The following is a 27,619-nucleotide window of genomic DNA, read 5'->3' on the forward strand; positions in this document are numbered from 1 at the left end:
CAAATGGACTGTTAGAAAGTAGAATTGAAAATTATGCATATTGCAGCAATGCTGAATCCCTGGCTTTCTGTGGGGGTTTTTGGAAAACTCATTGTCAGTAAGTATTAAACTTTGCCTGGGTGTTTCATTAAATGCTGGGCCATGACAAGTACTCAGTGAGAAATGCTTGAACAAATGGTGCCAGGTTGATGTCCACTGGCAATGGCATAAATTGTCCAACTTCCTTATCTTTGTTTCTGCAGCTTCTTTCCCTTATCAAAGAGAGAGAGAGACCCATCCATTTTACAAACAGAAGATGGTCATAGGGTAAAACAGAATTAGCATGTACGCCTATAATTGCTCAATCATCTCACTCCTCCACAATCACTGCAAATGACTCTTTTTCTTTGTAGGAATAATTGCGCACCTGCTTTTCAAAACACAAAAGCTGGTTTTGCCTTTGTGCATAAAGTGTGATTTGGAGAATTTGGGGATCATGCAACCACATATTTACATAATCAAATGGCAAACCGCAATTTATTTTACATTCATGGATTCTTTGTTCTTCCTTACCCAACAATCACGTAAATAATGCCCAAAGCACTGGTGCCTGTCTGACACTGGGGGTGGGGGTTAGGTTTAGTTTGTATAACGCTGTATCAAGGACACATGGCAGAGTAATGAATACACATGATTCTAGGACATTCTGAAAATACCTCCTATTTTTCTGGTACATGCTAAAGCCATTTTTAGAATCTTTTCCCCATCTACCCACCTTGTGCACATTACAATTTGTATTCCCTGGGGGGAAAAGAAGTATAAGGTTTCTTGTTGATGATCCAAGAAATGTGAATAACGTCGTCGGCAGATGGTTCGCACATTTCATTCTGAAATGTCTTATACTGACAAATAACAAAGTGTATATAATTAGCTCTATGCAGATGGCACGCCAAGTGTTGATATGCATCTCTGCAGACTTTTTTACAAAGACACTATTTTAAGAGTTAAGATTCAGAGACAGCCCATGAATCCTCTAAAGAGGAACTAGGCAGGGTTTTGCAAAAAGGATCATGGCTATCAAGAAAGACTTTTCTGGTCCAAGTTTCCTGTCCTATACCCATTTTGTACTCCACGGGGAGGAAACTCCACAGTGAGTTGTGTCTACACACACCAAACTGGACTGTTCTAACTGATTTGGCCAAGGCATGTACTGGTGAGTTTAGGGGTCTGTGTTCACTGCTTTAAACGATAGCACTGTTTCTTTTCTGCCATCCAGCCAAGCCTTTGAACCTACTGTTCTCTTCACCAAGAATGCTCTGCTCTCAGATCATTTCATGGCCGGAGCCTCTTATCAATTAGGTTTTAGCTTAAATGTCACCTCCTCAAAAATGCTTTCCCTGATGATGCATAACTTCCTATTCTTTCCCACTACTCTTTCCTCTCATATTATCCTGGTTTATTTTTCTTTTAGTTTTTATTGGTATATTTGAGATAAGTGAAAAGGGAGAACCTTGACCATCTGGTTCACTGCCATATCCCCAGCCTCCATTGCAGTACATGGCCTGTGAGAGTCCTTAAATATTATTTACATAAATGACTTTTGTAACTCAATCCTCACTCGTCAAAGTAATCAAAAGGTTTAAGCCAATACCTTTTTCTGTATTTGTCCAGTATTAGTATATACAGCTGAAGTTAACACATTGAGCTAATATTATCTCTGCCATAAAGATTTTATTACTTTTTTTTTTCAATATTTGCTTTCATTTAGTTTGATAGTACATATGGCAGGCAGAGATTGTGGAAGCAGACCAGGACAGAATATAAATAGAAAACAGAGTTTGACGTACTGTTTATTTTCTTTTATATTTTTCCAGCAAATAGGTATCATGTCAGTTTAACTTATCTATACATTGTCTACCTCGAGGCCATATGCCTAACAGCTACAATGTGGTATTAATTACATACTGGATATATTGGAAAGGAAAAGTGTTGTTGTAACGAAGAGATTGGATTTCATTTCCATTTTGCTTCCTTTGTATATTTATTATTATGCTTAAAAAATATTCTCTGCCTGTGCTCAATAATCTATATATAAGAAAATATTTATAATGTAATATGTTTCTGGATTGGTGGGGCTAATGAAAAGAATATAATTCCAAGAAATAGAAGTACACATTATTCTGCTTTTATTTTGAATTAATCTTTTACGGAATAGTGTCTCTGTGTTTACATTTTGGATAGAATGTATTTTCTCAAAAATTGTCATATGTTTCATGAGATTCACTGCTTAAAATAATTATTTTCCCATCTCAGTCCACTGAACTTTTGAGAATTCTGTTTCTTTAAAGCAATTTGAGTGTGTGTCTTGATTCATAATCTTGCTCCAGCTCTCCAATATTTGCACCTCTGGTTTTAAGCAGGATCAGTTGAAAATTTTGAGAACTCACTCAGTGAAACATAAACAACAGGTTTAAAGTACCAGAATGGAACATTACCTTCTTCCCCAGTGTCTTTTTAACTGTTAAATTTAAATTTAAATGCTTTAGACTGAGTATCCATAAAATGCAATGATTGCCTCAGCTGGGATTCTGCTGTTTTCCAGTTTCTTCATATATTTTTTAAAAATACAGCTGTTTTGTTTGTAAAGATATTGTAGGTTCTATGTATTTTCTCTATTCTCTAAAATTCTAGTGCACAAGGGGATCCTTATAATAGCCTTGATTTCAACTCTCATTGCAAAATTTTGGGCACATTAAAGTCATCAAATCTCTAAACTCTTAGTCTACATGGACTCTAGTGGGTCTCAGACTGCTGTGAATGGAGAACAGCTGATCCTAACTGCTCCCTAATGGAAGGGCTTCCTGGAAAGCAGGTTTCTACATGGGAACACTTCAGAAGCCATAGGGAGCCCAACAAATGGAGATGAAAACAATAGCATCACATCTGAAGTCTCAAACACTAGAGTAACACAAGTCAGTTTCCAGGTCTCAGGCCACTTTGGGTGCTGAATTGTGATCAAGGCTGTGTATTCTAGCTTGGTAAAAGACATACACACACACACACGCAAATACACACACACTAGACTAGAACTTAACACTAAATGTTTTGCTTTAAGCAAAAGAAAGAAAACATTACTACTTTCTAAATTACTAATTTCTATGAAAGAAAACATGAGTAAGTTACTAATTTCTTCTCCTACCTTTATGGATATCCAATTTAATTCATTTTCTCCTCATCTCTGTCATAAATTCAGGTCCAACTCCAGGGTCATTTTCTCCTTGAAATCTTCTAAATCAATCATGACCAGCATAAGATGCATTTAAAGAGTCTGTTTGTCTTCCTCCACTGATGAGCTTAGAAATTAACAGCCTTCAAAAGATCCATTTGCATGATAAAATGGAGACTGTCACTCAGTTTTCACTGGGCAAAAGAAGCTTCTGAAATAATATAGATTTCTTTTTTTTTTTTCTAACACGAAGTCATTGACTGTCTTCTTTCTATATAGATAGAGGGCTATGTGATGACAGGTACAGAAGACACCGCCTCTTCTCAGATAAATTTATTTTAATTAGAAAAGATTAAGGTCTGATATTATGGTATTGACCCTAAGTGCAAAAGAGCACAAAGGAGGAAGAGACTAATGTGGTTTCAAACAGAGCTAGGAGACTCAGAGAAGACAATGGCCCTTGAGTAGAATACACAGAATACACAGGTCATCATTTCAATTATAAGGAACCATCAGACAAGCCCAAACTGAGGGACATTCTTCAAAGAATAACTGCCCTCCACCCTTTGAGACTACCAATAGCATGAAAATTCAAGAAAGGATGAGGAAGTTTTGTAGATTAAAGAATACTAAAAAGATACAACTGAGTGGTCCAGGATTATTTTTTTGCTTATAAAGGGTATTATTGGGACACCTGGTGAACTTAGAATAATACCTGCAGATTAGACGCTGTATTCTATCAATGTGAATTTTCTGACTTTGATAATTGTATTATGATTGTGTTAGAGATGTCCTGTTGTTAAGAAATTTACACTAAAGTATTTAGAAGGAAATGGGTAAGATGCCAGCAACTTACTCTCAAATGTTTCAGAAAAAGAAAAAATGTGTGTAGACAGAGAAAATGGAAGGGAGAGAGGGAGAGAGAAAGAAAATAAGTTTGGAAAAAACGTTAAAAGTAATGGTAAAGGGTACAGTACAAGGATGCTCTATGAATATTTATTAACTTTTCTGTGAGCTTGAAACTCTTCCAAAATAGGAAGTTAAAGCCCTGGCCCTCTGTTCTGAATCCTTCTCTTAGAGCTGAACCACAAAGGAGAGGGCTGGCTTCTCGTGGGTGTTACCTCTGACCCACCTGATTTCTCTTCCTAACTGTGGCAGTTTTTCTAAACCCTTCTTAAACATTGAAGAAAGTATACTTTCAATCTACAGTCTCTTAAATTAATGATCTCTCTCAGTTTATTTACAACACTTGGCATTTCAGAAGTGCTAGGATTAGTATATTATTTTTCTACATTTATATTTTATATTTAGGAGGTTATGCTTTTGATTTTTAAAATCTGTATATGCCCTTCCAATATTCCCAAAACATTTAAGGTGACTTGCCATTAAGGGCAGACAAGAGAAGCTATAGGAGGCAAATTACACCTATGTTATTTCCACTATGTGTTAGGCACTATGCTGAAAACATTGTTTATAAATTTATTACTCATAATAATACTGTGAGATAGTATATGTATTACTGATGAGAAAAGAGGCTTAGAGAGGTTATGAAATTTTTCCAAGTTCTCACAGCTAGTGAACAGTAGAGTCAGAATTTGAACCAATGATTGTCTACTTTCAAGTTCAATCTCTTTTTACTGTGTGCTGCTCTCCACATATCACATACCTCTACATAAATTAAAGATAAAAGTCCATTTAGTGAAGATAGAATGGGTAGAAAAACTTATATAAATATTGGATAGGTGAGTGATATAATTGCAAAAAAAAAAAAATAAGTTCTTTTCATTCATGCAAAAAAGGAAGGATAACAGTGTATCCGGAGAGATAAATGACCGACTGGAACCAAATCCTAAGAGTTTTCAAGATTTTGGTGTTCTCTACCTCTAGCATTTCAGGACTTAGAGGACATTCTGGTTTTCAAATGCTTCCTGATTTAAACTAATTTCAATGGAAATTGAAAATTATTTTTAGTTCAGAACTTTACCAGACCCCCTGAAAAAGGTGCACATATGGGGCATGTGCCAAGCTCTTTCACCACTGGAAAATAATGGTCCAGAAACTGGTATGACTCTTAAAGGAGAAAATTTTAAGTAATTTCTAGTGAGCCAAACCTAAATATCATTTTTGAGAGAACTGACCAGAAAAGAACTGTAATAAAGGACAGAAATGGGGATCCAGCCATTATTTCTTTGGGAATCTTCAGTTCAGATCTGTAAAGTGTTTTCTCGACTCCCCTTAACCTGTCCCCATCTATATGCATGATTTCATGAGTCGATGAATCATAAGTGTATTCCCTCAATGCAGTATTCACTTACTGTCTTCCAGGCATTGTTGCAGGTACTGAGGTTATGTAAGTGAACAAGACGGACAGACATTTTTAGGGCTTATATTCTAAAAAAGGAGCAAAATAAACCATTGGAGAAGGTCATGTCATATTTTGGCAAGTGTGCTATGAAGAATATATGTATGGCATATGAAGCTGAACAACATGAAAGGACTATGGGTGTCCAGGAAAGGCCTCTCTGAATTAGCTGATGGTTATTGTACAACTTGACACACTGTGGGTTCCATCTAAGGCGAGGAGGAACCAGGTTCAGCAGGTGGAATAATAGGTGTAAAAACCATGAGACAAGCAAGTTCTTGGTGTTTCCTAGGAAAAGAAATAAAGCCAGTCAAGCAGGGTTATATTGAATGAGGAGAAAAAAGGTAGAAAATAATGTCAGCTAATTAGGAACAGCCATGATAGGTTTTGGTAGGTAGTGTGGATTGTGTTCTAAACACGATGGGCAGTCATTGGAGGGTGTTAAACTGGGGTATTATGTGATCTATTATATATTTTAAAGTGATCTTTTTGGCTTCTCTTTGGGAAGTGGATTATAGAAAGACAAGAGTAGAACAGCTGTGAGGATGTGGTAGGCTATGACAATAATCTGGACAAGGATTAGGGAACTAGCTGTAGCAGTGGAAATGAAGGGACAGATTTACATTTTGGGGGTAGAGCAGTCAGGTAGGACGGACTGACTGATGGATTGGAAGAGAATGAGGAAATCAAGGACGACTGTCTAAATTTTTGGCTTAAATAACTGGGTGGATGCTTGTGCCATTATGAAAGAAAATGACCTTACTAAGGTGTTAAGTTTATTTTCCTTCTGCTCCATTGGGTCATTTAAATGGCAAAAATTTCCAAAAGCATCAAATGACTTTTTTCCTAACATACATGTTTCATCAAAAAATCATAGTACCAGTCTTTTCTAATATTATATAAATAAAATAAGAAAAGCTTGCATGAGTTATTTTTGAGGCTTAATTGATACCAAATTAAAGATGATGTTGATATTAAGAATTAATTGTTTAAAAAGAATTAATTTTAGGACTTTCTAAGTATAGTATTCAATCACAGACAAATGGTGACCCATAGATGAACAAACATTGATGACTATCCAACATCCAAAACTATGTCTGGTACTATGTCAAAAAATAAAAGTTTTTGAATAAATTTATGAATTAAGTGATCAAATGCTTCCCAAGAAATGTGCTATGAAATCTGGGAAGCCCTATGATATCGTCTTTGAATAACTATAGCAAAGTGACAAGAAAGGAGGAAATCCATTTCCTAGAAACTCTAAGTTGAGTGTCAAGGTTCTTAAAATAAAATGAAACATTTCATCCTCCTGGTGCAGGAACAGATAGAGGCAACATCCGTTCCTTAAGTATTGACAGCCACAGTTTTGTGAAAACTGTACCAGGATCAACAAGGTTCTACTGAGATTGTTTTGAATACTTTAGGCTTAGCAGGACGACAGAGAATGCTCAGAGCAGCAGGTGTTCTCAGGGGGGCCCTGACACAAACTGTGTATTTTGGGCTGAGTCAGTGTCAATGGCAGTCTGAGTTCTGACTAGTTTCTTTAAGCTCTTGTTGCTGAATTTACTTTGTTATCCTCGAATTTGTAACAAAATAAGGCTTTGCATAAAGTCATTAGACCATAGTCTTTGTATAATTAAGCCCAGTCTTTGTCTAAGTTTATTTATACAAATATACTACTTTAATGGTAAATACTTAGACTTAGTTTTTAATATAAGGTCATTAGAACTTTAGGTTTGAAAGTATGCCCTTTGTTTTTTTTGTGGTTTTTTGCCATTAACCTGTTTATTCTCCTGCTGCTTATTTTGCTTTTGCTGTTGTCTGTGTATATGTACAATCTGTTTTTATATATTTTTGCTGTTTCCTGGGTTTTATAATGTATAAGAGAATCTTTCATAGGGAATAAGTGGAGGAATAAGCCAAGTAAGTCTCAATTCTTAAGCATGCCAGCTCTTAGGACTAATGGTTTGTTAGATTGGTGACCAATTCATGAAAAGTTAGTTGGTCAGACTTTACCCTGGGTGACCTAAAAGTCTTTCATGAAAATCCCCCCTTTTTGTCAATTTGTGAAAGAAGTTTCCTTTGTTTACTCTGCATTCCAGCATAAACACCATAAGGTTGTTGATCATATGGTCCCTTCCAAGCCTCTGCTTGGTTTGGGAACACAAGACATTATTTGTAAGCACATACTATTCACCAGTCTTAGTGGCCTTTATTTCTTGTCTGTTTTTGGTTTTTCTATATCAGAGTAACAACCTCCTATTGGAAGATCTTGCTTCCCCAAACCACTATATAAAATCAGCAGTCTTTTTTTCCTGATCAGCATAGCTCTCCCTTATTATAAAAATCATTAATTTGCCTTTTTATTTTAGATATTGAGAGGTGTTTTCATAATCCTTTGACAATTCTGGGTTTGTCACTGTCTGGAATATAAAGACAAAGATAAATTTACTGCTTATTAGAGTAAGGCAGAATTGTGTTTGTCAGGTACAGTCTGCCAAATGAGAGAACCCTGTTAATTTTATACAGGGTTTTGAGAAGCATGGAGTTTGGGGATATGTAGATTTTCAGAGATTCAAATGGTTTGACCACATCTATATATGTGTGGTAATTGTTGATTGGTTGGCCTTGAATAGTGTGTTTATTGGAATGAGTTCATTCCTGATTGTCTGACATCCAAAACCAAAAAGCTCTCACTGACTGGCTTGTAAAAGTGTTCACAGAGACAGATTTTCAGTAACTGATGAATAGGTTTAAAACCAGTTCTGGTGGCTACTTGTTAACATAGCTTGCCAAATGTCCCTGGTGGGGTTGGGGACTCAAGGCAAGATCACCCAGATAAAAAACCATGGGTGTAGAGATGAGTGTCTCTAGTGTCTCTAGTAAAGCCTAGACTTCAGAAAGGGACCACTAAAGGCTAAATTGGAAGGGTCAGATCTTAAAGAGGAAAAGTGTGAAGACAAGAATAATAAACCAGAGCATGCAAAGGACCGTGTAACATACAGGAGAATTCATGTTTTCCAGTGGTTTTATGAGGAAGCTCTCTACTTTGTGTCATTAGTTTGTTGCAATGATCTTGAATAAGCAGTAAATTTCCACAGACTGACTGCTCGGGGAGGGTCACTGAAACCTCTACTTATCTAAAGAGAGTAACTTTCTGGTTCTAATACAAGGTCCCTTCCATTTTTTTCCCCAGAGAACTGGGTCTGATAAGGACAATAATATTTGAGTAAGAGCCAAAGCCTGCATAATTCAAATACGTGAATAAATGTTCCAGTTAAATATGTCCTTATATCACTGGATACATATGTTGGAATGTTTTTGGTAGAGATCACAAATCTAATAGGCTTTTGTTTTGTTTTTGCCACTATGAATGTTTTGGATTTTTACTGGGACATGATTCAATCAATACAGGAAATCAAAAATAGATATATATCTATAGACAATAGATAGAAGCAATTAATAAAATCCATTTGGAGATACTCAGAATCCTTTATAGTATGATTCTAATCCATGCTTCACCTTTATAAGGATATAAAAGTATATAACATTCTATAAAATTTATAAAAGATTAAAGTTACATGAGGTCCTGCCACTCAGATAAAATAGCTGCCGACATTGGTTATGATTCTTTCTGTCCTTGCTCTATGTTCACACCCATATATACATGCATTAAATTTTATGTAGATGGAATCATATGTCTTAGACAACTTCTCATGTCAAAAGTGTATTGTGTACGTGTGTGTAGGTATAATCAAGATATCTAAACATTTTCCCATTGTATATTTGTACCATAATTTAAATGGTTAGCTATCTATTGATGGGCATGCAAGTTTTTTATATAATATTTTTACTGAAATAAATCATAATACAATAAATATGTTTATTTATGTCTTTTTATAGATATTACTGTAGGGCCAAAATTTCTATGCATTGAAATTTTGATTCATATTGCCAACATGGCCCTCAGAATTCCCTAACACTTGTACTGAGCTAGTAGTCCTAAAAAGTTGCAAGTTGATACACTTGGGCCGTGAGTGATTAACGGCAGTTTGGCTTACTCAGGGGCACTTATGTTTTCAAGGAAGACACCTGGAGAATGGAATGAGTTAATTCAAAAGGAAAGAAATATTTAAAATATGATTTGTAGGAAATCCTTCTAAAGTCCCACAACAGAAACCACAATTTATGCCAGTTAGGAAATTGATACATTTATAAGGGCTGAGAAACATGGTATTAGTGTAAAGTTGGAAGGATTAGGTAATCATTCCCTTTTTAACTTGTATGCTTTCCTCAAGGAATTGGTTAGGACCTTTGATTACTAGCTTCTATTTTAATTACAGGGATAATAAGTGCGTATGAAGTGATTTAGGCATTCAGAATACATAGAACCCTTTTTGAAACAATAATTTACATAATTAATCTTTTAATTTTACCTTGATATAATGCTTATATAGCTAGACACCTCCTGATTAGCCCCTGGGAGAAATTCAAAAAAGAAAAAAAAAAGAAACCATTATTATGAGGTGAGTAAACATAAAGGAGAGGGTGAAGAGAGACCTATTTTCTGTGTGTGTGTGGTAAAAGAGTATAAAGGATTTGGGTAAGGAAAAAGAAAACTTGATAGATTTTAATGGAAGGAAGTTACACATTTAATACAGAGAAGAGAATGAAAAATTGGAATTTGACACTCTGATCACTGTAATTATCAGTAACAGTCAATTGTAATTATTATAATTTAGAAAAATGAAGGAATCTGGCTGGCACTCAGGCATTTAATTACCATGTTATGACCACACCATTTGGAAAGCTTTCATCTGCATTCATGGAGATGAATCATTTCTTTTTGATTTAATGAGAAGAAAGCAAATTTCCTCTGCTTTACTTATATCTTACAATCCGCTGGAGAAAGTTCTCATTCAGATTCCTTTTATGCAAATGATCTGCATTATGATCACAGAGATATAGCAACTTTTTCTCTCCTTTGTTGTAAATTCTCCTCTTTTGAGAAAAGCATTTACAGTCCTCACTTAGTGGCCTAAACCTCACCCCTGAATAGTATGTTCTAGCCACAAAGCACTCCCTAAAGTGCAGCAACTCATTGGTTAAAATATACTAATATTTCTGTTTTGCATTTACAGGTGACTTTATACTGTTCTTCTGATAAGAACTTTCATATCCTCTGTGTCACAGCTTCACTGTGAGAGAGTCTATATATCCTTATTTTTCAGATAAGAGATCTGAGCTAGAGAATTGATTTTTTACTTTTCTTTTCCTATTTCTTTTCTCTTTTTTTCTTTTCTTGACCTGATATCCATTTCTGTGATGTGAGGCAAGGGTTTAAATTAATTTTATCAGATACTATTCATTATGCCAGTGACATGTTAAATAAACCATCTTTCCTCTTGGAGTTGAAATATCACTTTTATCATATATCAACTTCTCCTATGCATTTATATCTATCTATACATTTATGTACACATATGTACATGCATATATTCTTTATGGACTCTCTACTTGTACTCTTTTTTAATACCATACTATTTTGATCACAACAAATATATAGTCAATTTAAATATTATATAAGACAGATATTCTTCTAACACATTGATATGAATAATACAGAAAAATCTCTAAAGAATAGTATAAAAATTATAAAACTCAATAGATAATAGCTTAGGTATATAAACTGATAATTCCCAGAGGAAGAATTGCTATAACCTCAGTAACAGTGAAAAAATAAACTGTGAATTAAAATTCAACGTGAGACTGTGATTTTTATGTATTAATGAAGGAATAGAAAGAACAAAGCTAGCATAGAAAGAGAGAGAAAGAATGGTGACAAAGGGATTTCTAGTGATTACTGCCTCCCTGTAAACATCAATTTGAACAGCTACATGTATGAAAATACCTTCACAAGAGCCAAGGATTCCAGGTGAGGGAGTTCCAGGTGAGGGAATTCCACCTGGGTGAAACATAGAAATAAAAAAAGATGTATTGAGGAGGGTAGGAAAAATCATGTCACATTATCCTCATAACCTCTCCCCAAGCTCAGGCAGCCTAGCACAGAAAGATATGCCCTCCCCATGAAGAAGATTGTAGCAGCAGCCAACTTCACCATAGACCCCAGAGCTGGCTCACACTAGCACCAGGCCTGCTCCTGTGGCCCTAGGTGGCTCCCATAAACCCACATTCCTGGCTTACTCCAGCACATGCTGATTCAGTATTCAAAATTCTCCCAACAAAGAAAAGCCCAGGAATAGATGGTTTCACAGTGAATTCTACCAAACATTTAAAAATAAAAAGAATTAGCAGCAATCCTTCTCAAAGTCTTCCAAAAATTTAAAGAGGAGATGACATTTCCAAACTCATTTTATGAGAGCAGCATTACCCTGATTCCAAAGCTGGATAAGGATAGCACAGGAAAAGAAAACCATATAGTCCAATATTCTTGATGAATATAGATGCAAAAATTTTCAACAAATTATTAGCAAACACAATTAAACAGCACATTTAAAAGGATAATACACCCAATTTGGATTCATCCTTAGGATGAAAGGTTGCCTCAACATACACAATTCAGTAATGTGATACACCACATTAATATATAGAATGAAAGATAAAAATCATGATCACTTGGCAGAAGGAAAGAAATCATAAAGATCAGATCAGAAATAAATGAAAAAGAAATGAAGGAAACGATAGCAAAGATCAATAAAACTAAAAGCTGGTTCATTGAGAAGATAAACAAAATTGATAAACCATTAGCCAGACTAATCAAGAAAAAAAGGGAGAAGACTCAAATCAATAGAATCAGAAATGAAAAAGGAGAGGTAACAACAGACACTGAAGAAATACAAAAGATTATGAGAGATTACTACAAGCAACTCTATGCCAATAAAATGGACCACCTGGAAGAAATAGACAAATTCTTAGAAATGCACAACCTGCCAAGACTGAACCAGGAAGAAATAGAAAATATGAACAGACCAATCAGAAGCACTAAAATTGAAACTGTGATTAAAAATCTTCTAACAAACAAAAACCCAGGACCAGATGGCTTCACAGGCGAATTCTATCAAACATTTAGAGAAGAGCTAACACCTATCTTTCTCAAACTGTTCCAAAAGATGGCAGAGGGAGGAACACTCTCAAACATTCTATGAGGCCACCATCACCCTGATACCAAAACCAGACAAAGACATCACAAAGAAAGAAAACTGCAGGCCAATATCACTGATGAACATAGATGCAAAAATCCTCAACAAGATACTAGCAAACAGTATCCAACAGCACATTAAAAGGATCATACACTATGATCAAGTGGGTTTATCCAGGAATGCAAGGATTCTTCAATATATGCAAATCAATCAATGTGATACACCATATCAACAAACTGAAGGAGAAAAACCATATGATCATCTCAATAGATGCAGAGAAAGCTTTTGACAAAATTCAACACCCTTTTATGATAAAAACTCTGGAGAAAGTGGGCATAGAGGGAACTTTCCTCAACATAATAAAGGCCATATATGACAAACCCACAGCCAGCGTCATTCTCATTGGTGAAAAACTGAAACCATTTCCACTAAGATCAGGAACAAGACAAGGTTGCCCACTCTCACCACTCTTATTCAACATAGTTTTGGAAGTTCTAGCCACAGCAATCAGAGAAGAAAAAGACATAAAAGGAATACAAATCGGAAAAGAAGAAGTAAAGTTGTCACTGTTTACAGATGACATACTATACATACAGAATCCTAAGGATGCTACCAGAAAACTACTAGAACTAATCAATGAATTTGGTAAAGTCGCAGGATACAAAATTAATGCACAGAAATCTCTGGCATTCTTATACACTAATGATGAAAAGTCTGAGAGTGAAATTAAGAAAACACTCCCATTTACCACTGCAACAAAAAGAATAAAATATCTAGGAATAAACCTACCTAAGGAGACAAAAGACTTGTATGCAGAAAATTTTAAGACACTGATGAAAGGAATTAAAGATGATACAAATAGATGGAGAGATATACCATGTTCTTGGATTGGAAGAATCAACATTGTGAAAATGACTCTACTACCCAAAGCAATCTACAGATTCAATGCAATCCCTATCAAACTAGCACTGGCATTTTTGACAGAACTAGAACAAAAAATTTCACAATTTGTATGGAAACACAAAAGACCCAAAATAGCCAAAGCAATCTTGAGAACAAAAAATGGAGCTGGAGGAATCAGGCTCCCTGACTTTCAGACTATACTACAAAGCTACAGTAATCAAGACAGTACGGTACTGGCACAAAAACAGAAATATAGATCAATGGAACAGGATAGAAAGCCCAGAGATAAACCCACACACATGTGGTCACCTTATCTTTGATAAAGGAGGCAAGAATATACAGTGAAGAAAAGACAGCCTACTTAGGACTAAACTTAACCAAAGAGGTAAAAGATTTGTACACTGGAAACTGTAAGACTTCATGAAAGATATTGAGGAAGATACAAATAAATGGAAAGATATTCCATGTTCATGGACTGAAAGAATTAATACAGTATTGTTAAAATATCCACACTACCCAAAGCCATCTCAGTGCAATCCCTATGAAAATTCCAATGGCAATTTTATAGAAATAGAAAACACACCTAAAATTTGTACAGAACCAAAGGAAAGAAAAGCAACAAACCAAAAAACCTGAATAGCCAAGGCAATCTTGAGAAAGAATAACAAATCTGGAGGCATCACACTTCCTGATTTCAAACCATACTACATAGCTAGAATAATCAAATCTGTATGGCACTGATATAAAAACAAACACATAGACCAACGGAATAGAATCAAGAGCCCCAAAATAAACCCACATATATGTGGTCAACTAGTATTTGATAAGGGAATCAAGATGCTCAAAGGGGAAATGATAGTTTCTACAATTAATGATGTCAGGAAAACTGGAGAGTTACATGCAGAAGAGTGAAATTGGACCTCTATATTACACAACTCACAAATATTAAATCAAAATGGATTAAAGGCATAAATATAAGAACCCAAAATATAAAACTAACAGAAGAAAACATAGGTTAAAAACTCCTTGATATTGGTCTTAGCAATGATTTTTTTTTTTTATATGACACCAGAAGTACTAGTAAGTAAGCAAACATAAACAAGTGGGACTACATCAAACAAAAAGCTTCTGCACAAAGAAGCAATCACCAAATGAAAAGGTAACCTATAGAATGGGATAAAATGTTTTGAAACCATCTTTTGATAAGGAGTTAATATCCAAAGTATAAAAGGAAGTCATACAACTCAATAGCAAGGAAATAAACAATCCAATTTAAAAAGTAAGAAAATGACTTGAGTAGACATTTTTCCAAAAAAGACATATAGATGGCCTACTGATACATGAAAAGATCTCAGCATAACTAATCATCAGGGAAATGCAAATCAAAATCAGCATAACTAATCATCAGGGAAATGCAAATCAAAATCACAATGAGATACCACCTCACAACTGTTAAAATGATTGTTATCAAAAAAAGAAATAACAGGTGCTGGTGAGGATGTGGAGTAAAGGGAAGCCTTGAGCACTGTTGGTGGGAAAGTAAATTGGTGCAGCCACTATGGAAAACAGTACAGAGGTTCCTCAAAAAGTGAAAAATGAAACTACTGTATGATTCAACATTCCCATTTCTGGGTATACATCTGAAAGAAATGAAATCACTATCTCGAAGAGACATCTATACCCACACGTTTACTGCACATTATTCCCAATAGCCAAGATATTGAAATAAACTCAGTGTTTTTTGATGGATTAATGGATAAAGAACATTATATATATATATAATGGAATATATTTTAGCTGTATAAAAGAAGGAAATCCTGCCTTTTGTGACAATATGGATGGACCTTGAGGGCCTTATGCTAAGCAAAATGTCAGAGGAGACAAATACTGTGTTGGTTTTTTTTGTGTGGTACGTGGGCGTCTCACTCTTGTGGCCTCTCCCGTTGCGGAGCACAGGGTCCGGACGCACCGGCTCAGTGGCCATGGCTCACGGGCCTAGCCGCTCCATGGCATGTGGGATCTTCCCGGACTGGGGCACGAACCCGTGTCCCCTGTATCGGCAGGCGGACTCGCAACCACGGTGCCGCCAGGGAAGCCCTGTGTTTTTACTTTAATGTGGAATCTAAAAAAGATGAACTCTAGAAATAGAGATTAGAATTCTGGTTGCTAGGGGCTCTGGGTGAGGGAAATGTGGAGTTGTTGGCCAAAGAGTATAAACTTCCAGCTATAAGATGAATCATTTCTGGGGATTTGATGTACAGCAGGGTGACTATAGTTAACAGTACTGTATTACATACTTGAAAATTAAGAGAGTAAATCTTAAAACTACTTACCACACACACAAAAATGGTAACTATGTGAGGTTATGAATGTGTTAACCAACTGTACTATGGTAAAGAGTTTACAATATATACGTGTATCAAATCATCACGTTGTATACCTTAAACTTACATGTGTTATGTGTCAATAGTATCTCAATGAATCTCGAAAAAAAAGAGAAAGAAATTCTTCATTAGATTATGCATATTTTTATAAATGTTGAATATGTTGTGGAAGGTTATACACTACACCATGGAGAAATGGGTTATCTCGGTAAAGTAGAAATAAGAATGGAAATTAGATCATTATCTTTTAAAATATTTTTACCTTAAAATATACATGTATTATTTTTGCAGTTAAAAAATTGAGTACAATGAAAATTAGAAAAAATGCAATTTATGAACACCTAGAAAATTAATGATGTTAACATAATTTCAGAAGTATGAGAACTGTTCTCATTACATGTCTCAGTTTGGATTATCCAATATCAGACCCTGAAAAAAGGCTTTATGCTCAAGTAGTTTACTGGGAAAAATACTAAAAAATTCTTGACTATATAAAAGAACAGAAGAAGGGATGGAAGTCAGTATAGGGTATGATATGAAACACTTGGCCACTGTGAGTTATTCTGGCCAAGGGCCAAAAGAACTAAGGTATTTACATACCAACTCTAGTCAAATAGACATTAATTCCTGAAGGAGACATTAGTTTTAGTCTTTTGAAAGTTCAAATCAGGGTATTTCATCACTTTAAATAGAGTCTCGTCTGCAGTTTGTGAACATTTAGTTGTGTGTGTGTGTGTGTGTCTGCACGATTTCTCTTTTATTACAGTGAAGTTTAACTGATAATCTATAGGCAAATCTATAGGCAAATCTATAATCTATAGGCAAACTATAAATCATACTATAGTTTAACTGATGAGCCTAAAGGCAGGCAGACTGCAATTTCTTATTTATACCTTTACACTCTGTCTTTTTACCTGATAACTGTCAGGTTACGTATATACATAATCTTATACGTTTATATCAATTTCTATTTTTAAAAGAATTTTTCTTTTTCCTAGATATGGTTATTTTATTATTAGGCACAATGTATATAATATTTTGGAAATTCAAATACACTTTAAAAGTTAAAGATTCTCTTTCTATTATTTTCAGAATGGACCATGCACATTTGAAAGCTTGAGAAATCTTTCTCAAATATGTGAAGTTGTTACCTTGTTACCCAGTCTTTGTAAATGAATTACAAATAGACTAATTTTTAGCAATAAATATACTCAATTAAATTCTCATTTAAATTTTGGTGGCTTTGTTGTTGAATTGAAAGAGGGAAATCTTCATACAGATCTAATGATCAAGCTTTCTGTGCACTTGCCACATTCTTTGCTGGCCATTGCTTTGACATCCAGCTGACTTCAAAATTAGCAACAAGGTGATTTCTCTCTTCCTTCTGTCTCTTTTATAGTCAACCTTGTTTAGAGCTTACTTATTTTTTTCATTGTAATACAATATGAGTTTGTTTTTATAGTGCTGTTCCAATGGGTTATTATTTCCTTAGATTTGTAGAAAGACTAATGATAAAGATGCCTGTAAGTAACCACAACAGAATGTGCAAATATATGGAAAACTGAAGTAATTAATACAAGGGGAAGGGTAAAAGACAATTTTATTTTACTTTTTAAATATTGAACATGGCTAGAGAAAAGCCATATATGCAAGAAACACTGGTAGTCTTTAGGTAAAATGTAATTAAAGCCTTTTTCCCTCTATAGCTCTATTAAAGCCAATACATCTCTTAGGTATTCTGAATTGTAAATCTCATTTCTGAAAATGGATCTGGGAATGATACCATGATTAGAAAACAAACTAAAATGCAATTAGTAATAATTGCTTATGTGACTTATGCTCATTGCTGGAAACATCTGATTTTAAGAGAAATAAACTTCCTTTCAATTTCTTCTGTGCCCATGCTTTACCAATGATAAACCTTGATGACCTAGTTTTGTCATAGGTTTCATTCCCTGAGGAAAACAAAATGAACCTATAGGAACTGATGTGAACTTCATCTTTCCAGTATTCACTTTAATCCACATCAATATTTTAAGAGAGTTAATGGCCAAGCCCTTATCCTGCTGTGCAGAGTTCTGTAAATAGCCAGACAGGGCCCTTTACCTGGAGGAGCTTTTTCAGTCAGAACTCTTTGTTGTGACAGATATCCAACTTGGCCCAACTTAAGCAAAAAAAGGTATTTTTTATCTCTAATAACTCAGAAGTCCAGAGCAGGATTTGTCTCTGGCTCAAACAAATCTAGGGATACAAATGAGGTCACTGGTTGTTCATTTATTTTTTTCCTGTACTCCCCTCCTTTCTTCCCTCCTCCTCTTCTCTCCCCTCCTCTCCCATTCCATGCATTCCCCTCCCCTCATCCCCTTCCCTTAGCCCTCTTTTGTGCTCTGTTGGTCTCATCCTCTTCTACTGAAGCCAGTTTTGTAGCCCTTGATTCATATCTTGTCAGCATAACAAACTATGCCAACCTCTTAGCCTGAAGAAAACAACTATTTCATAATTTTTTTTATCATTCTGTGGGTCAGGAATTTAGACAGGGTGCAGAGAGATGACTCATCTCTTATTCACTTGGTAATGGCAGGAGCTTGAATATCCAGGATGTCTTCTTTACCTACACATCTGGCACTCCAGCTAAAATAACAAAAAGCATCCATAATGATGCTAAAGTAATAATGATAGGTTGTAGGTTTCACTGTTTCCCTCCACCTTATAAGAAGGAATCTTATAATAGCATGTTAAGTGTTAGATTTTATTCGTCCTGTAGGCATGTATCCTTTTCGGTTACTCCAAGTGATTTTAGAGAAAGCACTGTTCATTTTATTTTAAAAACTTGATTGTATGTATAGAAATAATCATGTGGCTTTTCTTAATTTGTCAATATGATATGATTATAGACATTTATTATTATTAAATAACTTTTGCAATTCTTGTAAGAAGGGTAAAACACTACTATGCCTTAATGGATTACATTTTAATAAAAAGTCAATTTTGATTCATTAGTAATGGAAGGTGGTTGTAAGTGAGACTTTCCAAAATTTCCTTTTCTTTCTTTTGTCTGAGATTGGTGTTAAGTCATGGTATCTTCATAAAATTAATTAAGTATCCTTTGAACATTTTTTTCCTATGTAAAATGTGATATTTTCCTTGGAAACCTTGGGAGAAATCACCATAAAATCATCTAGAACAGGAGCCATTGTTTTAAGCAATATTCTAATAATGTTTTAAATTCTTCCATGTTTATGGGATTTTTAGTATTTCTATGTTAGAGTCAGTTTTTATAAATCATATTTTCCAGAAAAATTACTCATTTTATTGAGGTATAAATTTTACTATTACAGATTTTGTGTTTTAATCTTTCCACTTGCCTCTATATCAACCTTTCAGCCATCTTTGCACCCCATAGACCTATATGGACTATATGAGTGAGATGCCTTACCTTATAGCTTCTCGTTGGGTTCAGTTAGTGGGAAGACATATCAGGATATGGGAGGAAAGGGAGGCCAGGTACTCACTACCCTGGCTCTCTCATTGCAGTTCAATTCAGGCTGTCAGTGTCACTGATGGTTGCCTTGTATTCAGCACTCTTCTTCCATGTACTACATCAGGCTTTGTGTTTTCCCTATACCTACACATTCCTTTATTAAAACCTCCTTGAATTATCTATGCCATATGTTTCCTCCTGATACAGAGTTGAAGATACAGTTTCTTGATATTCATATCAATCTTTGTCTTTGCTATTTGTGGTGGTTTGTGTGTGTGTGTGTCCACTTGACTGGGCCGTGGGGTGCCCAGTCATTTGGTCAAACATTATTCTGGGTGTGTCTGTGAGGATGTTTCGGGATGAGATTAACATTTGAATTGGAAGACTAAGTAAAGCAGATTGCTCTCCTTAATGTGGATGGGCCTCATTCAATCAATGAAGACCTGAATTGAACAAAAAAACTTAGTAAGAGGGAACTCCGCCTGCCTTACTACTTGAGCTAGGGCAGCAATCTTTTCCTGCATTTAGACTTGAACTGAAAAATCAGCTCTTTTTGGGTGTTGAATCTGCTGGCCTCCAGACTGGAACTTACATCATTAACTCACCTCATTCTCAGTCCTTTGGACTTGGACTGGAACTGCACCATTGACTCTCCTGGGTATCCAGCTTGACAACTACAGATCTTGGGACTTCTCAGCTTCCATACTCACATGAGCTGATTCCTTATGATCTTTTCTTTCTTTCTTTCTTTCTTTCTTTCTTTCTTTCTTTCTTTCTTTCTTTCTTTCTTTCTTTCTTTCTTTCTTTCTTTCTTTCTTTCTTTCTTTCTTTCTTTTCTTTCTTTCTTTCTTTCTTTCTTTCTTTCTTTCTTTCTTTCTTTCTTTCTTTCTTTCTTTCTTTTCTTTCTTTTCTTTCTTTCTTTCTTCTTATCTATCTATCTATAGATCTGCATGTATGTGTGTTTGTATATATATGTATTCTTGAGCCTTAAGATCCAGTGAAATTTACCTGGCTAGGTTTTGGACTTGCTTGAGGCCCTTCACTACTTCCTTCTGACTTCTCCCTTTTGGAATGGGAATGCCTATTCTATGGCTGTCCCACCATTGTATTTTGGAAGCACATAATTTGACTGGTTTCACAGGTTCACAGCTAGAGAGAAGTTTTGCCTCAGGATGATTCATATCTTGAGTCTCACCCATATATGATTTAGATGATATTTAGGTGAGACTTTGGACTTCAGACTTAAAGTTGATGTTGGAATGAATTAAGAATTTGAGGCTGTTGAGATGGAATAAATATATTTTGCATGAGAGAAGGACATGAATTTTGGGAGGGTCAGGGGTTGAATGCTATGAGCTGAATTGTGCCCCCCACCCACCAATTCCTATGTTGAAGGCCTAATGTGACTATTTGGAGATAGGGCTTTTGGTGGTAATTAATGTTAAGTGAGGTCATAAAGGTGGGGCTCTAATTGGATAGGATTGATGACTTTATTAAAAAAGCAAGAGAGACAGTTCTCTTTCTCTCTCCATGCACATGCACTGAGGAAAGTCCATGTGAGCACACAGTGAGAAGAAGGCCATCTGTAAGCCAGGAAGAGAATTCTCACCAGGACTCAAACATGCTGGCACCATGATCTCAGATTTCCAGCCTGTAGAACTATGAGAAGTAAATTTCTGCTTAAACCACCCAGTCTATGGTATTTTGTTATGGCGGCCTGAGCTAAGACACTGTTACATCCTCTTTAAATGTGTACAGTTTATAATTTGCATATTCACTATTTTTATTAGATTTTTCATAAGTATGTCAATTTTTTTTAAAAAGAGCCACCTCTCAGGTTTATATACAATTGCACTTATCATTCCAGTTCCTAAATCACCTACTTTAGCTTTCATCACTCTGTATTTTGTTATTTCTTTTATTTTGTTTCCTTTCTTTTCCTTTCTTTCACTTTCCCTTTTGCAGTCAAAATAATATTTTGAGCTGAATATTTTGTTCATTTTCTGCCTTTTCCTGGTATTCACATTTGGAAAGGACTAGACCTTTCAACTGAATATAGCTTTCTTTAGCATATACTGTGAGCTGCATCTTATAGATTTTGAAAGTCTGTAATTTTATTTTGATGTGACCATAGGAGAGGAGATCCTTCTGGAACAAAGCAGGCATATACACGCTAACATTCCCTGTGAACCAACTTGCTTATCTACAAGTATTTTGTACATACATGCATGGAATAATGTTTTTCAAATAAATATCTGATTGGATTTTTAAAAATTAAATCTCTTATTTAGAATTTTGTGCATTTTGGGCAGAAGGTAGTCTGTGCAATTTGCTTTCTATCATTACTGAATTTTTATTTGTTCTGTAAAAATATGGCAAATTTTGTGATTCTTCCAACTATGTTAGGGGCAAAAAAACCCTGGGCATTGTTTTCAGGATGCAATACTGTATGTAACACATTAAATAACATCATTATTACATTATTTTAATCCTCCATGGCCCAATTTATTTTTGTTTCTAAGATTTATTATTGATTGATATTAGTGTATCAGCACAATATAAAAACTTTAAATGAGTAAGGATGATTTGAATAATAAAGCTTTAATGATGAGAAGAATCTTGAATTTTTCTCTACCTTATTTTGTCTCTAAGTAGACGACAATTTGTCACATACATACATCAATGTCACACCAGTTGTCCTAGTTTCCTATTGCTGCTGTAACAGATTCCTGAAATGGCTTTCAGTGGGCTAAAATCAAGGTTTTGGTAGGGCTGCCTTTTTTCAGGGGGCCCTAGGAAACACTACTGTTTCCCTTGCCTTTTTCAGCTGCCGGAGGCCTTCTACATTCCTTGGCTCATGGCTCCATCCTCCATCTTCAAAATTAGCACAGCCTAGCATCACCAGATCAATATTTCTCTCATTGTCTTTGTCTAACCCCTACTTCTGTTGTAATAGCTCCTTCTATGACTCTCCTGCCTCCCTCTTTCACATATATGGACTTTTGTGATTTTGTTGGACACTCCCATATAATTCAGAATAATCTCTCAATCTCTGAATCTTAATCACATCTACAAATTACTTTTGACATGTAAAAGAATATATTCACAGTTCTAGGGATTAGGATATGGACATCTTTAAGAGGCTATTATTCTGCCTATGATACCAGACACTTCTAAAATGTTTTTCCCCAAGACTTTCATGGTTGAAAATCATATAACTACATGACTAGTCATTTGCCTTTCACCATAAGTGGAATGTAAATGTGCTGACCTTACATTATCATCTGTTTTTTAAATCTCAAGAAAATGTTTAATGAAGTGAATTTTAGAATCACTGTATGATGACTTTCACATTTTGTTGGCTTAATTATGCTTCAGTAATGGACTATTTTGATTTTTGTACATTAATCTTCAATTCATTTATCAGCACAATGATGATTTTTATCATGTTTGAAAATGTGCCCCAAAGTTTCTAATTAGAATGGTTACTAACCTGTTAATGGGCAGTATGAAAAATATAAACTCATTGTATATTTTTGCAAAGGTAGAAGGATTAATTAATTACTTTACCTTGTCATCCATCCCCCAAGGAAGAATAACATAACTGCCTTTCTTCTGTAATTTAAATGGATGTGATTTTTAACTTCTTGGAGATGGTAAGGAAAAGATATGACACATTATTAGTCAAATATACAATAAACCATATTTTATATGCATTGTTTTTCTAATTTTGACCCCCAATATAGTTAAGGTATGAATAAAGTATAAAACTGGCATCTTTTATTTATTTTTAAGGATATATTCTAGCATCAAAAAGCTATAAGCTGAAAATACTTAATATTGATCTTTATTTTCTGCAGAGTTCATCAAACCAGAAATCTCTGGTCATTTCTTTTAAAACATTTTTGTATTTGCTCATTGACAGATAAAATATTTATTTATCCTAGCCCTGAACACCTCACTAGCTAAAATCCTGGCACTATTTTTTTTTTTTTTAAAAAGGGTTCTGAAGGCTTTGTATTTATTAGCCAAAATATAAAACATCTCAGACTGATCTGGCCAAGAACAACAGCAGCACAAGTACCTTCAGAGAACTGTCATTTTCTAAAAACTAGATTCACTGTCACAAATATTCTAAAGGTCAAAGAAATAAGAAGTTAGGAAGGAAAAAACAAAACAAAGCAAAAACCTTAAGTCATATATTGAGCTTCATGGCTTTCCCATTTAGTTACACAGTGATAATTAACATCAAAATATGACATAAAAGGTGAGGGGGATAAAAAATCAAGCTTAACTTATTTTCAATAGAGTGTCTTTAATAATATAGATCTTAATGGTAATGATATTACATGGTTTCTTCAAATGACCAAATTGCCATTTATTTTATAGATAAATATTAAGCAGAAAACTAAACACTATCCTAAACCAGAAAATAAAGAGCTATTGAGGCTATAGTATTAGTATGCCTCTTACAGAATATAAGTAGTGAATAAACTTCATGCTGTGAACTTGTAAAATATGGACCTTGGAATAATTTCCACTTGATCAAAATAATAATGAAAAATATGTAGGAGGGAAGGGGAGAAGTAAGAGATCTCAGAAAAGAGGAGATGATCTTGTGCAATTTAGAAGCCCCTTAATTTACATATTTTCTTAAAAGTTTATATTTAGTCACTGATCCTGATTTTTGGAAAGAGTATTAGTGGGTGAGGATGAACATGGTTTTTTTTAAGGCTTAAAGCTATTTAAACATTACAAATTTGAAGGATGCTAAGCGTAAAAATTTGTTTTAATATTAAGTATATACAGAAGAATATTTATAGCAAATGTATGTTAAAACCAATAAAAATGTAACCAATATGAACATATGAACGCTCAGTTTAAGAAATAAAGCATTATCAGGGAGCTTCCCTGGTGGCGCAATGGTTAAGAATCTGCCTGAGAATGCAGGGGACATGGGTTCAAGCTTTGGTCTGGGAAGATTCCACATGCCGTGGAGCAACTAAGCCTGTGTGCCACAACTACTGCACTCTAGAGCCCACAAGCCACAACTACTGAGCCTGTGCACCACAACTACTGAGCCTGTGCACCACAACTACTGAAGCCCATGTGCCTAGAGCCCATGCTCTTCAACAAGAGAAGCCACCACAAGGAAGTGTAGCCCCCATTCACTGCAACTAGAGAAAGCCTGTGTGCAGAAATGAAGGCCCAATGCAGCCAAAAATAAAAATAAATAAATTTTTTAAAAAGGAATAAAACATTATCAGGAATCTTAAAACTCCTTGATTTCTCCCTCACCAATCTGAGTCTCCTTTCTCCACCCATAAATGACTGTATTATCAATTGTATTTGTATAATTTCTTTGCTCTTCTTTATAATTTAACCACATGTTTAGCTTTGCATGTTTTTGAATATCACATAAAACTGTATGTATATCCTTCTAAAGATTGCTTTTCAAAATTATTGATAATAACTTTCTAAGGTTCATCCATGTGTGTTTCTATAGGTTGTCCAATGTCAGGGTAGAATAAACTAGTCTACAAATATACAAATATTTATAACCCAAGCTTCTTCCATGGATATTTGAATTGTTTCCTTTTTTTTTTTTTTTTTTCCTATCACAGCACAACATTTCTATGAACATTCTTGGATGTGCCCTCTGAAACACAGAGGTAAGAGTTTTCTCTGGTGTACATGAACAGGAGTAAGATTTTTGGGTCATGAGGAGTGAAATTTGAGTGACATTTTTCAGTTGACTAAATATGCCAAACTGTTTTCCATAGTGGTTATACTCCTACCAGCAATCTATAGAGGTTCTTGATCCATATCCTTGTGAACTTGATATTATCAATTTAGTTTTTTTCCAAGCAATGGATGTAAAATATTGTGTATTTGAAGACTTTAGTGTGTATTTCCCTGACTACTAATGAGGTTGAATAACTTTTGGTATGTTTATTACTCATTTGTTTTCTTTTTATGTGTTGGATCTGTTCATAATTCTCTGTACATGTCCTCTTGTGATGCTTGTCTTTTTCTTATTGATTTTCAGTTCTTTTTATACTTTTGATACTAAACATTTATTAGTTGTATATGTTGCAATATATTTTTACTTTATGGTATGTATTGATGAACTGAAATTCTTGATTTTGAGTAGTCAAGTTTATTGACCTTTTATTATATTTCTTGCATCTTATTTTGTATCTTGTTTTAGAATTCCTCCTTTCTTCTCAAGTATCTCAAATATGTGATGTGGTAGTTTCATGTGTCACCTTGGCTAGGCTATAGGACCCAGTTATTTAATCAAACACTAATCTAGGTGTTGCTATGAAGGTATTTTGTAGATATGGTTAGCATCTATAATTAGTTAAATTTAAGTAAAAGAGGTTACTCTTGATAAACATGAGTAGGTTTCATCTAGTCAATCAAAGATTGAAAACTGGGGTTTCCTGGAAATGAAAGAATTCTGACTCAAGACTACAGCATTATCTCCTGCCTGAGTTTCTAGGCAGCCAGTCTGCCCTACAGAATTTTGGGCTTAAGACCATAGCTTTACCTTCTGCTGAGTTTCTAGACTGCTGACCTAATTTATGGATTTCAAACTTGCCAGTCCCCACAATCATGTGAGCCAATTATTTAAAATTAATCTTTCTCTCTCTCTTTCTCATCTGTTGCTTTTATTTTTTGGTAAACCTGATGAATATACATGCTTATGTTATTTTCAGAAATGTTTATTTTTTCATGACTCATATTTAGATCTTTTAGTAACTTGGAATTGATTTGGTTGTATAGTCAGGTAGGGATAATATTCCCAATACTACTTATTGAATAGCCCCTCTTTACCAACTAAGATATAATAACAATTCTGTCCTAGACCAAGTTTCCATGTACATGTGGATTTATAACTGGTTTCTCCATTCTATGCCATAGTCTATTCATCATTTACTGATGTATGACCAAGCTATTCTAATTACTAGAAAAAAATAACCTGGTATCTACTAAGACCATAAAAATTGTAAAGTGTCATACAAATATGCTGCTCAGGTTTTTTATCACATTAAATTATATGGATCAACTTAAAGAAAACAGAAAATTAAACATATTAAACATTTTTATCAGTAAACATTAGCTACATCATTTATTTAGGAATTTTTAAAGTATTTATATATGGTATTTAAAATTTTCTCCTTAACACTCTTACAAGTCTTCTGTGATTCTTCTGTATCTGTTTGCTATTGTAGCTAGTATCATATTCTAAATCAAATATCCTGTCAATACAAATGTAATTAACTTTTTATTTAGATATTTTATATCTGATAAACTTTCTAAACTCTGTCATTATTCTTTGGGGTTTTATGCATAGATAATCATATATATGACTAAAACAATATTATTCTTTATTCTCTAATCAGTCTTCATTTATTTTATTTCTTATATATACATAATTCCATATCTTGGCTATTGTGAATAATACTACAGTGAACATGCAGCATTGAGTGTAAATATCTCTTTGATATCTTTTTTTCATTTCCTTTGGATAAATACCAAAAAGTGAGATTGCTAAATCTTAAAGTAGTTCTGCTTCTAATTTTTAAAGGAGTCTCCATACTGTTTTTCACACTGGTGGTTCTGATATACATTCTCACCAACAGTGCACCAGAGTTTCCTTTTCAAATTATAGTTTTGTCTGCATATATGCCCAGGAGTGGGATTGCTGGATCATATGGTAATTCTATTTTCAGTTTTCTGAGGAAACTCCATACTATTTTCCATAGTAGCTGTGCCAACTTACATTCCCACCAACAGTGCAGGAGGGTTCCCTTTTCTCCACACCCTCTCCAGCATATGTTATTTGTAGACTTTTTAATGATGGCCATTTTGACCAGTGTGAGGTGGTACAATATGTCATTTTAGTTTTGATTTGCATTTTTCTAATAAGGGATGCTGAGCATCTTTTCATGTACCTACTGGCCATCTATATGTCTTCTTTGGAGAAATGTTTATTAAGGTCATCTGCCCATTTTCCAATTGGGTTGTTTGTTTTTTCATTGTTGAGTTGTATGAGCTTTTTGTATATTTTAGAGATTAAGCCCTTGTTGGTTGCATCATTGCAAACATTTTCTCCCA

The 27,619-nt window shown here is 34.7% G+C and overlaps 1 long non-coding RNA gene across 2 annotated transcripts in view; it reads left to right on the plus strand.

Annotated features, from left to right (window-relative positions):
- LOC136792156 (uncharacterized) overlaps window positions 1–27,619 on the plus strand; it is a 480,451-nt gene that overhangs the window by 359,617 nt on the left and 93,215 nt on the right. For both annotated transcript variants that reach the window (XR_010835542.1, XR_010835543.1), the window contains exon 3: window positions 25,120–25,167. This is a non-coding gene — a long non-coding RNA (uncharacterized lncRNA). The remainder of the gene's footprint in view (window positions 1–25,119; window positions 25,168–27,619) is intronic.

Source organism: Kogia breviceps, chromosome 11 (assembly GCF_026419965.1).
Source record: "Kogia breviceps isolate mKogBre1 chromosome 11, mKogBre1 haplotype 1, whole genome shotgun sequence".
NCBI classification, from domain to species: domain Eukaryota; kingdom Metazoa; phylum Chordata; class Mammalia; order Artiodactyla; family Physeteridae; genus Kogia; species Kogia breviceps.